Below are 13,528 nucleotides of genomic sequence, written 5' to 3' on the forward strand. Positions count from 1 at the left end.
CCTCACTGGTGTCTGAGAATGAAAATCCCTGCTTCTCCTCCTGCTGTTTTCGAAATGCAGATTCTTAGCAAGGGGTGCCCGGGGTGGGCGGAGGGGGGCATTTTAATCTCCCTTTTATTTTTGACCACAGCTTATGCAGTGTCTCTAGGATGAAATTGAAATAAGTACCATGATCACAGAACACAACACAGGACTTTTGTTGGTTTCTTTGGTCGGTGTCCACACTTTGTTCTGCTCAGATCACCCACGAGCAGTAACGTCATTCTCCTGAGCTCACGTAACTAGAGGTGCTTGCTCCCTCCAAGGCTCTCCTTCGCTGTGTGTCTACACTTGCCCTTGGGAGGCCGGGATTATCTATGTTTTCTGGTAGGGTTTCTTTGGAGAGTTCCTGGGCACAGTTGTACCTTAATAATAGTGTCCAAGCATATCCCCAGCATCTGAAAGCGCATGCCAGAAATACCAGGGAAATAAATCATGTGTCCCTCTTCATTCTCAAAAAAGCTGCTCTTCCACCAGCAGAGCACAACGGATCCTCAGACGAGCTTTATTAGAGACCCGCAGGCAGGAAGACCCCAGCAGACAGGTGGCCAAAAGACCACTGGCCCTTTGCATGCGTTAGTTACAGATGGAAAGAAAGTGACAAACAACTGGGCTTTGCTTTCAAAGGCCTTGGAGTTTAGGCACGTGGCTGGTTAACCTGGTCAAGCAAAGTTGAGCCCTAACATTGGGTGTGAATGTGGACATCACATTTGAGTACACACGGGGTCTAGCATGCACCGTAGTGCTTTAGTGCTTTGCCCCCAGTACTGTCCCGTTATGAGTTCGAGCCTGACAATAATCTTGTAAAGATATTTTTTTTAAATCCCCATTTTATGGAAGAAACAGGAGCTAAGCTAAGAAAAGCGACCTGGCCCGTGGCATAGGGGAAGAAAGTGGCCGAGAGAGGGTTTAAATTCAGGGGTTTTGACTTTGAGCTCAGAACCGACGGTGCATTCCATGTTGGACAAGCCCGTTCCCCAAGCAGACAGCTCTGTCCAACGGCAGCCCCTGGAGCCGGTCTTGGCTGGGACTTGGGTCCTGCCCTCTCGGGGCCATCAGCCTCCATGGACACATGCAGCGAGAACGTACTCCCTCTGCCTGGGACAGAATCACTCTGGTGTAATGAGCCTCGCGGGTTCAGCCTGGCCATGGAAATCCGGAAAGGCTGAGATCAAATACCAACCGCCTAAAACGCGTACAATTGTGAAATAGGATGGCAGCCGGCCGGTGTTTATGGAGCAAAGGACCAGTTCGGTCCACTAGTTCGGTCCACACGGACACCTTCCAGCCCAGAAAAATTGTTCTCATGCTCATATTGAATGTAGAATTTAACTTGTCTGGATAGTTTATGTCCTGCCTCCTCAACCACCTTGCAGCTCCCGCAAGGCTGGGGATTGATGTCTGTACGTGTGTGTAGGTATTTGATTGTTTTGGGTTTGGAGTATCTTTCCTATGCAATATGCAACCCTACGTGCAGTAGGATTAGATTCACAATAAATATGCAGTAGATGTGAGCTAATTGCTTAGTGTCCCCCGTCCCCCATCAGGTTGTCCCAGAACCATCTAATAACGATATCAGATTAGCAGATTTTTATGGGACAAATCATTTTTCAAACTAAACGAATACTTGAATTTTGGGCAACAGTTTCATACCCGACAATAAAACTAAAAACGTGTAATATCCAAATAATTGAAACTGAGAAGTAATGTTTTGCATAGGAAAATTCAGCTAAGTGGACTTGTTTTTTTTTTTGTTTTTTTTTCTTATTTTTTTTTTTTCAACGTTTATTTATTTTTGGGACAGAGAGAGACAGAGCATGAATGGGGGAGGGGCAGAGAGAGAGGGAGACACAGAATCGGAAACAGGCTCCAGGCTCTGAGCCATCAGCCCAGAGCCCGACGCGGGGCTCGAACTCCCGGACCGCGAGATCGTGACCTGGATGAAGTCGGATGCTTAACCGACTGCGCCACCCAGGCGCCCCTAAGTGGACTTGTTTTCAAATGGCACCTGGTTGACCTGTTCCCAGTGGGTTTTCCCAAATTTATTCACCCACCCATCCATCATCTACCCAAGTATCCGTCCGTCATCCGTCCATCTCTCCACTCTTCCAACAAATTTTTTTTTTTTAACCAGACATTATCCTAGATAATTGGGATGGGATCCTGAAAAAAGACACAAAAAATATTCTAACGAAACAAGAAGAAAATGGAGCGGTGAGACAGAAAATAAAAGGAATGGAAATAAACCAGGGAAATGTCCTGTAACAACCACGATTACGCAGAAATACAAACAGGGTCCCAGGGAAAGCAAAAGCCAGTGCAGGTGTCCTGACAGCGTGCAGCTGGAGGTGGCAAGAGGGAGGGCAATGCTGCCCCGCTCAGAGGGCTTGTAAGGAACCGGCAGGGAGGGTTTTAAACACCAGGCTAAAGAATCCTGTTCCACGTAGGGTAGGAAACTGGGAAAGTCAAGGTTCTAAGCAGGGTGCTTATGGGGGGGGGGAGTGCGTGTTATTATACGTTCTATGTGTGTGTGTGTTTTAGTGTTTATTTATTTATTTTGAGAGAAAGAGAACAAGCAGCAGGGAGGGGCAGAGAGAGAAGGAGAGATCATTCCAAGCAGGCCCCACACTCAGCACAGAGCTCAACGCAGGGCTCAGATTCCATGACCCTGGGATCGTAACCTGAGCCAAAATCAAGACTCAGACGCTCAACCCCCTGAGCCACCCAGGCACCCCTGTTCCATGTTTTTAAAAGTCCACTCTGGGGCTCCTGGGTGGCTCAGTGGCTGAAGCGTCCGGCTTCGCTCAGGTCATGATCTTGCGGTTTGTGAGTTCGAGCCCCGCGTCGGGCTCTGTGCTGCCAGCTCGGAGCCTGGAGCCTGCTTCGGATTCTGCGTCTCCCTCTGTCTCTGCCCCTCCCCCGCCCTCACTCTGTCTCTCTCTGTCTCTCAAACATAAATAAACATTAAAAAATTCTCAAAAATAAATAAAAAATCAAAGTCCACTCTGCCATGCGTGCCCACAAGCGGACGGCCTGGAAAGAAAGGAAACAAGAAAGCCAACGAGGGTATTTTGTTGTTGCGGAGTTGTCGGCGAGGTAGGTGTGAGGGGGCACCGAGGGGGGAGGGGACGGCAAATCATTCCCGTGAGAACAGGGAACACGAGGAAAACTCCCCAGCTTACGGACAACTAACTGACTTCTCGTTAAATCACGGTGGAACTTCCCAAGACAGAAGGCCAGTGGAAATACGCAGAGAAATGTCCCCATTGGCTGGTATATACGTAGTGTCTGGAGACAGAAAACCTGCACCTGTGTTTCGGGAAGTTCTTCCACCAGTTCCATCTCCTTCCTGGGGCAGAGAACCCAGCTCTGTGCCACCTGCCAACTCCCGAGGCACACAGTGCTTGGAGCAGAGAGTGTCTGCTTGCTTGTGGACAGTGACCGCCTACTGACAGGTATGTGCCCAAGGGGAGGTGGGGACGAGAAGACCTGGCCGGGGGCAGCGGGGGGAGGACTCTGTGTCTGCAGATGGAAACTTCTTCGAGGACCCCGCCGGGGCGTAGCAGGGTGAGCGTCCGTCTCTCGCTCCCTTTGCCCACGGCGGGGCTACTGGCTGACGTCTGTGGGTCCGCTCTCTCTGCCTTGCCTTGGCTCACGGCCCCCATTTCTGCCCAGCATGCTTTCCGGCAACGATTACGAACCAGCCGAGTCATCCAGAGAGACTGGGGTTTCATTTGCCATCCTGGATGTGGAGCGAGCCACAGGTGGAACCTCGGTAGGGAAGAGGTAACCGGGAGAAATCTTACCAGGCCCTCGAAATCGGGCCAGATGCGGTCCGTGACCTGCACCGTGGCTGTGTGTCTGAGAAAGGATCGGGTCATCAACCAACGAGAGGTTAGTCGGATTCTAGGGGTCGGCTAATCTTTCCGAGTCAGCAAAGGGCAAAGGGCAACTTCAGGTTTCTGATTAAAAAAATGATAATAATCCAAGGATAAAGGACATCACCTTAAAAGTTAAAGGAAGAAACTATGGGTAAAATTTGAGAAACGTACTTAGCATTCGCAGTAGCCCCCTAGAAAATATGCACGTTGTAAAGAACAAAGAGACAAATGGATAAAATAGAAATAAGAGACACCCTGAGCAGCGCTCCTTCTGGTTCATTTGGCTCATCAGCGGCACTTAGCCCAGAGGCTCAATTTTTTGGCTTCCCGGCATCACAGACCACTGCTGCTCTTTCGTCCCCACCAGTCATTCCCTCAGTCTTTGTTGAAGACGCCTCATTTCTCCGACCTTGGCACGCTGGGATTCCCCACGATTCAAGGTCTGGACCTCTTCTCTCTTCTCTTGGTGATCTCGTTCGTTAAATGCGATCTACCTACGAACCTCACCCAAACCCACTTCTCCCATCCTGGCCCCATCCTAGAACTTCAGACCCGTATATCCATGTGCTCAGACCTCCATCTCTGTACTTGCAATATCCACTTGGGTCTCCTAGACATGACAGTCCTCACTGCCACCCGCTGATCTCCCGGTGAGCCTCTACTCAACACCCCGTCTGCTTCCCAGTCTCTGGCGATAAGGAAGTCCATTCTTCTAGATGCTGAAGCCAAAAATCCTGGGTTCGTGTTTGACTCCTCTCTTCTCTCACTTCTTAATGCATCTAAGAGCGATTCAAGCAATGAATCTAAGAGCAACCAACCCTACCTTCGACATATATTCAGAATTGCTCGTCATCTTGACTGTTCCTCCAGTGGTCTAAGCCACCCTCATGCTTCACGTGGATTATTGCCAGAGCCTTCTAATTTCTCTTCCCTATGTTCTTCCTCACCTGCACTCTTGTCCTCAACACGGAAGCCAATGGAATCACAATAGTGCACCAGGCCCCCCTGATCTCCCCTCTCCCCCATGCCCATGCTGTCTTGTTCCATGGTTTTCTTCCTTCTACAGCCATGTTGGCCTTGCTGCCTCCTCACACAAGCCAGAGACAGTCCGTGCTAAGGCTTTCCCTCTTCACAATCTCTCTGCCTGGAATTCATGGTTCGCTCATGACTCCCTTCTCAGTGATGTCTTTCTCCAAAGTAATTGTCACTATCGGATGATAAAGTCCCATCTGATGATGACACATTTATTGGATGGGTTGGTTGAATATCTCTCTGCCCAAGAACACAAGCTCCACGAAGATGGGGATTTCTGTCTGTTTTATTGATTGCTGACTTCCCCGTGCCTGGAACAGTACTCAGCACAGAGCAGGCACAGAATAAATATATGTTGGATGGATGAATTAATAGATTATCAAATATAAAGAGGAACCCATGGGGGAGGGGAAGGAAAAAAAAAGAGGTTAGAGTGGGGGAGAGCCAAAGCATAAGAGAGTCTTAAAAGCTGAGAACAAACTGAGGGCTGATGGGGGGTGAGAGGAAGGAGAGGGTGGGTGATGGGGATTGAGGAAGGCACCTGTTGGGATGAGCACTGGGTGTTGTATGGGAACCAATTTGACAATAAATTTCATATATTTAAAAAAAATTTAAAAAAAGAGGCAAGAATGAAAAGGAAATTGAATGCATGAAATAAGAGAAAAGGAAAGGAAAAAAATTAACAGCAGAACCAAAGTCTGCATGGGATGCACTAAAAGTGAGTTGATATATAAAAACAGAATTTATGATCTGCTGGTAAATTTTAAAGCCCTTCTCGAATGAATAAGAAAAACTAAACAAAAGCAAATAAAGACAAAGTAGGTGCTATATCCAAGGTGAAAAGAGACTAGACGTCTTATCTTAAAATTATGACATTATTCCAATCAAACGAGGAAAATCAGTGCAGAGCAAATAACCAAAGGCACCACTGAGAAAATGTTCATGTATAAGAATAAAATATAAAGGTCTTAATATGTGGATTAATTAGGTTTATAATATTTTTGATAAGATCCATAGAATTACACCTGGACAGAGTCTGTGTTTCTATTTGTTTACTGGGTTTTGTTTCTGTTTGTTCCTGTTTGGTTTTTATTGCAGTGGTAATATCTTCCGGGTTGTACACACACACACACACACACACACACACACACACACACACAAGGGTCCAATATGGGTCCTTACCACTGCAACAGTTAATGGTCAAGACAATAGAGCATCTCAGTTCCAAGGCCAAATTAATTACAGCACAACTTCTGAACAGGAAGAATGGGATTGGGACATAGGCCGTACAGACATCACTTTCTTTGTGGCCATGAAAGGTGACGGGCATCGTCTGCGTCCCAGACAGGCAGTGTTGCAGGATGATTATGAGCGCGGCTTCTGAACCCCCGTCTTCCCAGTTTCTAACAACCGCCCCTGTGCCATGCTCCGTCATGACTCTGTGACTGCTCTTGTCTTCTATTCCATAATCTTGGTCATTCCCAGATGTCTTTCTATTGGCTGCTCTTTCTCCTGGTTACGAGTCATATTTCCCTGCATCTTTACACTTCCGGTCATTTCTCATTGGATGCTGGACATAGTGAGTTTCCTGTTATTGTCTCCCGCACTGTGTCGTATTCTTCCGTGTTGGGTTTTGTTCTGTGACACAGATAACGTTACTTCCCAGCAGCTGGACCATTTCCAGGCTGGCTTTTCTAGTTTGTCAGTGTGGGTCCGGTGCAGCTTTTAGATTACATCTAATTATCCCTCTGGGATTCTCCTGGATGCCCCACAGGTTTTTGGTCTTTCTCCTCTGGCTGGCAGGACACCGGCTGTCTTGTGAGTTGCCCACTTTCTGGCTGTCCTTCTCAGCCCCGGGGGGTTTCCGGCCATGCACACACAGGTCCGGACTCCACCAGAGACCCCAGGGGACTACGCGGTCTCCAGACCTCTTCTTCTGTGTAGCTAGCTCCTCTCCAACATTTCTGCCCCATACATGCTAGCTGCGTTAGCCTCCCCAGCTTGGAATCTCTGCCTCCTTAGCTAACTAGAGATTCAGAGCTGTGTTCGAGTGTCCCCTCCTGGCACCAAGGCCTGGAAACTGACCCTGGCAATGGGCGGCTGCCATTGTGGGGCTCAGCTTGTCTGTGTACTTTCTCCCACGGATCTCAGTCTTGCGTGGCTTGCTCCGTGTCTCAAAACCACTGTTTTGTCTACTTTGCCCAGAGGTCCATTGATTTGCGGAGGGAGGATGAAATTGGTCCTGCTACTTCGCTTTGGCCAGAAGCGAATACGAAACAGGAGGCGCTCCACTGGAGGGGCTGTGAGTGCCTCTCAGAGCTGGTTACAGGTGCAGACTCTGCGTGTTGCTCCCCGAAATCTCAATTGAGGACAGCAAGGAATTTTCCTTTCCAGCAATCATTCTTACGCAGGAAGTTCAAGGACTCCCTTCTGAAACGCAACGTTTAAAAACAATCTGGCTTCAAGGGATACAGGAGTACTGATGCAGAGGGGTGCATGTACCCCAATGTTTATAGCAGCACTTTCAACAATAGCCAAATTATGGAAACAGCCCAAATGTCCATCAACTGACGAATGGATAAAGAAGATGTGGTTTATATATACAACGGAATATTCTCTGGCAATGAGAAAGAATGAAATCCACGTTGCAGCAACGTGGATGGAACTTGAGGGTATTATGCTGAGTGAAATAAGTCAGGCAGAGAAAGACAGATATCATATGTTTTCACTCATATGTGGATCTTGAGAAACTTAACAGAAGACCATGGGGGAGAGGAAGGGGGGAAAAAGTTACAGAGAGAGAGAGAGAGGCAAACCATAAGAGACTCTTAAATACTGAGAACAGACCGGGGGTTGTTGGGGGGTGGGGGAGAGGGGAAAGTGGGTGATGGGCATTGAGGAGGGCACCTGTTGGGATGAGCACTGGGTGTTGTATGGAAACCAATTTGACAACCAATTATATTTAATATAAAAAAGTAAAACTAAATAAACATTAAAAAATAAGTTAAAAATTAAAAAAAAAAAAAGCTCTTCTTTAATTTCCCTAATCTCAGAAAGTACATTAGACATATGGGTGTTACAATTACAACAAATGTGATGGTTGGAAAGTTAATTATTCTGCCGGAGGTGGATAGATACTGTAACGACACAGGCGAAATACAGGCAATTTAAAAATAAATAAATAAATAAACACAATCTGGCTCATTTGAATATATGACAAGCCAAAAGCAAAACCAAACATTGAAAAAAGCTCAACTTTTCTGCACCTGAGCTGGAAGAAAGCCTTTCTAAATGTTTAGTTCTTTGCCTCTCTTGCCCCAGACATTCGCCTTCTCTCCCGCTTAGCCATCCTACAGCAAGCAGGTGCTCCGGTCCAAGCAAAGACAACTCCACACCGGACAGAACAGATTTCCTTAGAGGGATGGAAGGCCAAGGGCCACAGTAAATGGCCTACAATTTGGGAAAGAAACTTGAGAGCCTCACGACAAGATAGCGGCGTCCCTTTGGGTTGCACCCACCGTCCTTTTACCGGTACACGAAGGACTTCGACCCCATTTCCACAGGACCACAGTCTCCATGCATTTCCCTGTGGTTCCTGCCTACGTGACTTCACCTCTTAGAGTACGAAATGAGGGCGGTGGTAAGGCAACGCAATGTGGCGATGAACCGATCTTAAAGGACATGTGTTGGTCTAATCACCTCGCTGTCCACAGCCTCTCAAAGGGATGCGTCTCCTCCAGATCTAGAAACAAAAAGGCATCACTGAGTCCATTACCAACCCTGCAGTGAAGGCAGGCTAGTTTTCAAACTTCCGGTACCGTTCCGTGTTCAGCTTCTACGGCCATGGAATCAAGATTCCTTAATGCCAGGAGACCTGAGCCATGATGATGTTCTCAAGCTTCATTCAGCTGGACATTGAGCGTTAATCTCAAGGGCTTCTCATCCTAGAGGACACACTCCTTGAGTCTGATTCGACAGAGAAAACGTGGAGGCCATTCTGAGTCGAGCCACGTATTTAAACCTCTGCAGCTGCTTGTTTCCTGAGATGACCCACAGAAGTTCTGGGTGGATGTTTCTTGAGTCCTGCTCACGCAAGCGATCCGAGCTTTCTTTCCAGAACCAGGAGCCTTGATTGGAAATGTTTCTGGATTTCTGGGATGGCTAGTGGCAGGATTTCAGTGGGATATTCCCTACTTATCTGCTTCTCCAGTTTCTACTTAAGATCTAATCAAACTTCTCCTCTTCACCGGAGCTGACCTGGGTGACGTCCCTGCCAGCTCCCCCTTGGAACGTGCCATCACCGCTAAGTGCCCGTCCCCGCACTCCATCTCTGTCCCCACGGTGTGCTCTCCGTTGTACCTGTCTGTATGCACGTAGCGCACTGCTCCCTCCCATCACTCCATCCTCGTGTGTATCATCCCTTTTTGGATCACCCCACCTTAGCGGTCCAAACCATGGCTCATCTGGTATCTATCTCAGCTTCCATAATGTCTATGCATCGTACGAGACACATAAATGTGTGTCAGATGAACACTTCCTTCCAGACACAGTAAAAATTTCTTCCTTAAAGAAAGTCGTGCTGGCTAAGGAGCTATGTTCTGGAGCCACCTAATTTAAGCACAGATCATGTTCCTATTTCGAGTGGCGGCCGGAACCCATTATTGTCAAACAGTCCGGGGAAAAGAATGTACATTGCTTATATCATTCCGCTCTTTATCTTAATATAGACTACATTTCTTTTTTCCTCACCAAAACTGTTGTGCTTCCATAGCAGCCATAGGAAGAAATCAAATAGATTTCAGAAATAAAATGCTACTGCCCTTAGGAAAATACATATGTCACCGGACTTTGTTTAACATAAAACGTGCAGGTTCCTTTGGGCGGCGGGAGAGGCACACGACACACAATGAGCATAGCACATTTGTCATGATGCGTGTTTTGTGCAGACAGCGGTGTATAGATATGCAGGCTTGGTCTCTGCTCTCAGGTAGATCATTCTTGAAGGCCAAAAAAAAAAAAAACCCCCAAGAAACAAAAAAACGATAAACAAAAGACCCATGTAATGATTAATTAGCAGATAGCATTGTCTGTAGGACTAAATGTAGACAAGTCGGAGAATGTTGCGCGAAGATGGACAAATCAGCGGTTAGTTACGGAATTTGGGGCAGCCTGGACGGCAGGTGGCGTTTGAATTGAACCTCGAAGACGAGGGGTGTCACAGGCATGCGCCTGTGGGAAAGGGGCCGAGTATTTGCACTCAACGCCAGAATCCTCCAGTTCCTCCTTCACCGATGTCTGGGACCTCCGACACACTCGTTGGCCGTCCCAAGGCGCGGCCTCCTCCGGTGGACAGTGGGGGCGGTAACGTAGAAACCGCAGGCTGTGGAACCATTTTTGTAATGTGGGCCACCAGTATTGTTAGGGATGGAGTACGTCCCTTCCAAAGGATATGTTCAAGAAGTAGAAATTGAGTAAGACGCTGTTCAGTGTCACGGTTCTCCTCATGCGTTTTCTCACCTTTGTCACTAGCATTTTCTACCGGGGCCCCATGCGGCCACCCACCATGGTATAAGGTGGTAGTGTGCGTTTGTGGCCAACCCCGCGGGGCCACAGGTGCCCCGGACGCAGGGAAGGCCAGCCAGGCTCGGGGTGGCCCATCGTGCGTGCCCAGGGCATCAGGATACCTTCCCCGCCCCTGCAAAGCACAGGCTCACGAGAAGAGATTCCCTTTGAAGGTGTGTGACACCCCTTGGCTGGGCCGTGGGGGGTGCTGTCTGCCTCTGAGCGCTGGCGGGTGGAGCCGTCCAAGTGCCCCTGCCGCAGCTGCAGGCGTCTCCCTCGGGGCCCTGCCAAGGCTGCGTGGGTGGCACCGGGCCTGGAAATAGCTGGAATCCAATGGGCGTGTTTCTTCCGGCGGCTGCTCTGCTCCCCCGCCGGGTCTGGGAGTCCTGACGTCTGCTGCGTGGAGGCCAGCACATCCGAAAACCCTGTCTGGCCCGGGGAGAGCTGGCACCAGAGAGGAGCAGGCGGCGGGCAAGCTGAGGTGGCAGGTCACTGCCGTCTGAGCCCCCCTCCTACGCACAAAGTCCTGAGTGTCCAGAGAGTGGAGCCAGCACCCCGAAGTCAGGCAGCTGGTTGATGCGGTGGAGGTAGGATGCCGATTGCACGGTGCACAGATCTTTCTAGATAAACGCCATTTGTATTACGCCCTGTCATCCAGCCGGTTTCCCCAGATGCTCACCTTCCCTTCCTGATCTGTGTCACCGGGCTTCGTGAAGGTCTCCTTTCCCTTCCGCCCTTGTCTTTGACCACCGTCCGATGCCTCCAGAACAGTCGGCCATGAAAACAGCCCGGGTAATCCCACAGGGCAAAGCCAGCACCTGCCTCCCTCGGTGCCGAAAGCCAGGCGAGAATTTCCTTCGAGATCTGCCCAGGGCAGACAAGCCCAAGAACATTTCTTTAGATACAACTCGCCCACCACCGCCACTTCCAAAAGCTTTTCTCAGACCCTCGGGTAGAAACACAACACACCTGTCACCTCCCCAGTGACCCGGGATTCATAGACAAATTGGAGACATCTGCACCAAGTCCTGAAACCCGAAGTCACCATCAGTTTATTTTCCAAAAAACAGACATCACCATTACATTCTCTCTTTTAGGAAAACCAACTTTTCCCTCTGTCTTAAAATTTTTTTTCATGGTTATTTATTTTGAGAGAGAGAGAGATGAGCAGGGTAGGGGCAGAGAGAGGAAGAGAGAGAGAATCCCAAGCAGGCCCCACACTGTCAGCCTGGAGCCTGACACGGGGCTGGAACCCACAAACCGTGAGATCGTGACCTGAGCCAAAGTCGAGAGTCAGACGCTTAACCGGCTGAGCCCCCCAGGTGCCCCCTTCCCTCTCTTTTTTAAAGCGCCTGTGATTATGTTGATTTTTATCAATTCAGAGGGTTTCTGCCCTAGAAGGCTCCTCGGGGTCGTCTCATTGGGATTTCTTTCAACTTGTCTGTGAGGAAACTAGGCACCAAATTGTTGTGTTTTCTGAAGTTCTTGAAGCTGGTTATCAGGCTCCGCCTTCACATCAGTAATCCAGGCCTTTCTCCAAGCATGTGCTTGGTCTGGGGTGGGGGGGGGATGTTCTTTGGAGAGAACGTGAGAGGAGTGGGCCCCTGTCAGGCTGCCTGTGAAGTCTGGGGCTGGGCTCACCTCCTGCTGACACACAAGAGTGAGTTGCGACTTCATTCTCTGCTGTCAGTAGTTGGGGGTCAGACCTGGTGTCACCATCTCTCGGCAACAGGGATGTTGACCCTGGAGGACCCACCATTGCCCACCTCTGAGAGATTCGAGGCGGCCCTGCTCTTGGTGCACGCAGGCCTTTGCTCTGGTAGACCGGTTGACCAGCGTGTGTAACAGCCTCTGGGACACTTCCTGAGACTCATTTGTCCTGAAAATCCTCCCTGCCCCGTGTGGATGTGTGGACGTGGGGAAGGGCCAGCCCCTCCGGGGGCCGGAGAGACCTCTCGTCCTCTCCCCTGCCTGGGCTGCGGGGAAGGACCCGGGAATAGGGACGTCCGCACGCACAGTGACAGCAGGGCAGTGGGGACACGTGGAGCCTGTCAGGCAACCTGAACTGCTCTCCACGGAGGCTTCTCATCCCGCCCAAGGGGGAGAAGGTGACCGTGCCCAGTGATAAATACGTCCAGACACTCATTCCCAAGCCCTCCAGCCGGGTCACCGTCAGAGGCCTCTGTGCCCACGCCCGGGCACACCCCGCGGCCCCCAAGGCCACGAGACTCTGTACAGCGACCCAAGAAGGGTGGGCCCGGGCACCAGCTGCCACCGCGGGCCCCGCCGCTTCCTTCCAGGACGGGAGCAGCTGCGCTCTTGAACGGTGTCACCCCAGTCCTTCCGGGATCGCCCTGGAAGCTGCCTGCTGCAAGTGGAAAAGTATGTGGCCTTTAATTGCTCGCGATCCCTGGAAAATCCCCGGGCGTGGCCGCCTCTGGGATGTGCTGCCCTGGCCCGGGCTCGCGTTGGGAGGTCTCCTGGCTTTCAGAGAACGAGGGCAAGTGAACGGCGGGGGGAGGGGGGGCTGCCGGAGACCAGAACCACTGGGCTCACCCTCCAGTCTCCCCTCCGCGGGTTGCTCTGTGTTTCCCCTCGGCTCACGACGGGGGCCACCTTCGCCACGACTGAAGGGGGAGTAGAGAACACGTCCTTTTTGCTCCGTTGCATTTTGGGCAGAGAGAGGGGCATTTTGGGCATTTTGGGCCGGGTTGGGAAAAGGGAAGCGGGCAGCCTTGTCACTTGTCAAGGCAGCATGGGTCCTGTCTGCTCCTCCCTGAAGCCCGCCCCCCCTTACACACACGCGCCGCCTTTCGCTCCCGTGGGGAAAGTTGGGCAACCCATCGGCCGACCCATCCACCCACCCAGAGGCCTCAGTAGGCAGCAGTTTTCCGTGGAGCTGTCACAGAGCACGGTGACACGGGCTTTGACGTGCTGGGCCGTGAAAGCCTCTTTGCTCCGCGGACTCCCCTTGGGTTGATAAGCTCTCACTCTGGGGCTGTCTGCTCCTCTGG

The sequence above is a fragment of the Puma concolor genome, chromosome A3 (assembly GCF_028749965.1).
Source record: "Puma concolor isolate L17-30 chromosome A3, mPumCon1.1.hap2, whole genome shotgun sequence".
Taxonomy (NCBI): Eukaryota; Metazoa; Chordata; class Mammalia; order Carnivora; family Felidae; genus Puma; species Puma concolor.